Source organism: Oryx dammah, unplaced genomic scaffold, assembly GCF_014754425.2.
Source record: "Oryx dammah isolate SB20612 unplaced genomic scaffold, SCBI_Odam_1.1 HiC_scaffold_10, whole genome shotgun sequence".
NCBI classification, from domain to species: domain Eukaryota; kingdom Metazoa; phylum Chordata; class Mammalia; order Artiodactyla; family Bovidae; genus Oryx; species Oryx dammah.
Window position 1 is genome coordinate 64,283,204 of NW_024070194.1, and position 3,774 is coordinate 64,286,977.

Genomic DNA, 3,774 nt, shown 5'->3' on the forward strand with positions numbered 1-3,774 from the left:
AAGTAGAGCATCTCCTCAAGTCCTCGTACTCATCAGCACCCTCCACCCCACCAGTACTCGTATCTGATTTCTTAGCAAACAGACATGAGCCCACCTTGCGGCCTACGGCATCCATGTGCTAGGAAAGTGCCTGAAAACAGTGTATGACCGTCCTCTGGCTCTAAAGTCAAAGAACACATTAATTTTATCAGGGCTTTCAGAGCTAGGGTTATTTGCCTGCTTCTCTCACCTCCCCCTAGAGATTCAGCCAAACACGGTCTCCCAGCTGTGAAAAACAGAAAGCAATTACTATTAGGAATATCAAACTTTAATCTTTGCTTTTTTCACTAAAGACCTTTTGCCAAAGGGAGCTTCTCTCAGGTTCCTGTTCTTCACTACAGAAGAAAGCGAGACCTCTGTGAAGCAAGGATTGTGAGATCAGGTCCACAAGAGCAAGCCAGCCCAATGCAGGTAAGCATATTTCATTGCTCTGCATCAAATGAGTACACCATTAGAATGATCTGGTCGTTAGGAGAGTGGTCCACTCAGACCAAGAGCCTGCAAGATGTTGTTTGTTGTTTGGTCATTGAATCATGTCCAACTCTTTGCAGTCCCACAGACTGCAGCCCTCCAGGCTCCTCCATCCATGGGATTTCCCAGGCCAGAATACTGGAATGGGTTACCATTTCCTTCTTCAAGCCTGCAAGATATCGTCAGCCTATAAAACCAAGCTGAGTTGGGTTCTAGGCACAGGTCGCTCAATGATGGACCATGCCTTAGAACTAGGCAGGGACTCCTGTGTTTGCGATCACAAATGAGCCCCTTGGCACCTGGTGAGGAAAACCTGGGAAGACACTTGTGTGGTATGATGTGCCTGTTCCAAGAAATGGCCTGGCGTCCCCTGAGCACTGTGCTGTTCTCCCGACTTCTGCACGGTGCCTCATTGTACTGAACCATTCAGCCCCATGTTCAATTAAGAGCGTTTCTTAGCAACCTAAACAAGATTATTTTGAAGCCAGAAGAAAAGCATCCAATTAGCACAAAACCCCAATTCCAAATTCTGAATCGGGACTTCTCCCCAAACACAGGGTCCACCGCCCTGGATGCAAAGAGGTATCCAAGGTGACTACCCCAAATGGGGCTCTCCTCCCCATCCATGGTGTGGCTGGCACCCTTCGGGGGCTGGAGGCCAGGTGGAACAGCAGCCCAAGTCCTGGAAAAGGGCGGCAGCGGTGCTGTGGGTGGCTCAGGAGGCCCCACCCGGAAGGACCTGAGGACACGGGCTGTCACAGAGCAGCTGTGAGGCCCAGATTGTTCCCACACAGTCCCAGGCCTCCTTGTACTCTGCTCCTGGAGCCACCTCCCTCCCGAGCCTCCTGACACCATTTCAGCGGGTGTAACACGATGTCCTTGGAGCTCGGCTCTTCCCACGGCTTGAATCCCTCCCCTGGGGAGCTGGGAGCCATCCTTCTCCTGACATGAACTCGGGAGTGTCTGTCTGGGAGGAGAGACAGAGCAGACGAGGGTTCTGGGCGTGGCCAAAGAGTGCAAAGACTGCTTCTTGAGAAAAAAGGAAGAATCGAGTGAAAATTTGAGCAATGTTTAGGAACCAAAAAGAAGCTAGCCAACAGATTAAAACATTAGAGTTTACCAGCCAGCAATGGATACATCCAGGCTCTGACTGGCCCTCCTGCCCAGAAGTGACTAGATCATTTCTTCGAAAACACATTGGGCATTTTGTAAATCTGGAGGAGACATTGGCTGTACTGTCCTGCCATCCCCACACAGGATGGGGCTGGAATTACTGTTCCAAAGCCTGGCCCATCCACAGTACCTTGCGCATGCATGCTAAGTCACTTCAGTCAAGTCCAACTCTTTGTGACACTATGGACCCTACATAGCCCACCAGGCTCCTTTGTTCATGCAGTTTTCCAGGCAAGAACACTGGAGTGGGTTGCTATGCTCTCCTCCAGGAGATCTTCCTGACCCAGGGATTTAACCCACGTCTCTTACGTCTCCTGCATTGGCTGGTGGGTTCTTTACCACCAGTACCACCTGGGAAGCCCCCACAGCACCTTTAACAACCTCACTGAAGACAACACAGCCCCTCTTCACAATCAGGTCAGATTGGATCACTGACAGACAATGATCCATAGCTGAGCCAGTGTTTCTGTCGGTCAGTGACGTCCTCCTCAAAAAATATGGGACAAGCTTATCAGAAATCTGAACTGTGAAACCAAATCAAGCCAACAGCAAGAACAGTACCTGAAAAGATGCAAAGAGAACATTTCCAGAACAGCGGGAGTGCCACATGTTTACGGATGAGATAAAAGGAGCTGGGAGGTGGAGTCGGGGTTATGGCAAGCCAAGGGCTGAAGAAGCAGACACGGAAAGGTACAGAAGTGGTGGACAGCACAGCGGCTGCCTTTCAGAGTCAGCTCAGAACATCACACTTTTATGAAGACGCTGTTGAATCTTCAGGGCTTCATGTTAGGGCTGCATATTCTGTTGGGAAGCCCTCAGTGTGGCATGATTTTTTTTTGATGGTGGATTTGCTCTTACCTCAGAGTGCATTGTGGCCACATCTTATATACGTCATTTGACAATCAACCAGCTTGAGAGGATCACTGAGCCTCTCCCTGGGCTTCAGCTGATGAGAAATTTTGATGAGGGTCACCAAGGTCTTTTCCAGTGCTAACATTTTCAGCACAGCTAATGTTTTGTCACCATGATTTTCACCAATGCCTTCTCCTCTTCACTGCACCTAGACGTGAAAAAATACCGGTACATTATCAAGGAGGGTGAGGATCCCTTGAATAGGCAGATGTGGTGGAATTTGACCCCCCACAAATCCACAAAATTTAGAAACACACGGCTGCTGCAGGCAATAGCAGCCTATCTGGTCACTTGGCTTCCCTGTCCCCCCCCCCACCGCCCCCGACCGTCTGCTCTTGAGCCAGGATCACAGCAGGCTTGCTTCCAGGCAGGGGATGGTTGGAGTCACTTTTACCAACATCTCCTGCATCTCAGCTGCAGGACCTACATACAATTTCCAAAGGCTACGTCACCAAGGGAACATGTGATTGCAAACATCGACTTTCAATTTTCTGATTTCCTCTGTTAGCATAATTCCATAAACCTAATCCCCCGGAGACCCTGGGGTACAAACACAGAAACACACATTGAGTCCAAGTTCCCAGGAAGAAGGAAGCCAGGGGACTGTGGAGAGGAGGCCAAAGACAGTGATGTGCACTGCCTCAGGCAGTTGTGAAAAGAGGAAGAATACTGCTCCCGGCTCTGGGCTCGGAAAACTCATGCCCACGCATTTGGCAGATCAGACTGCCTCATTTTCTGGACACATACACATCCGGCCTTCCAGCGTTTGCTTCTTAATCTTCTTAGCTGTTTGCTGCCCGGAAGGTTCAGGTCCAAGGCAGAAGGTGGAGATTAGATGTAATAACGCCCCCTACTCGGGAGCGTGTTACGGAGCACATGTTTGCTCTCTCAGTCACTGCATTTTCAAAGGCCTATTGGAAGTGTCAGGAAAAATTAGCTTAAAAGGGTTTCTGAAGTAAAGGCTGGTCAAAGGGACCTAGCAGGAGTTCTTTTTGTGCCTGTCCACCCCGCAGGGCCTGGAGCGGGATTATGCAGCAGCTTCAGGACAAAGCAAGGTGGGTGGCTGAGCAGCGCCCGCCCCAGGAATGATGCTTTGGGAAGTCATGGAGCTGTTTTCCCTAATCCTCCTTGCATCCATTTGGGAAGGATTTGGGTCCTGAGAGGGTAGATAGCATTGAA

General features: G+C 50.0%; 1 long non-coding RNA gene across 1 annotated transcript; it reads right to left on the minus strand.

Moving 5' to 3' along the window:
• Positions 1 to 285: 285 nt before the first annotated feature.
• LOC120869240 lies at positions 286 to 3,042 on the minus strand. Its single transcript, XR_005722496.1, has 3 exons — positions 2,922 to 3,042; positions 2,542 to 2,743; positions 286 to 1,539 (listed from the first exon to the last, which is right to left on the minus strand). It is a non-coding gene; the product is annotated as an uncharacterized LOC120869240 (long non-coding RNA).
• Positions 3,043 to 3,774: the final 732 nt, after the last annotated feature.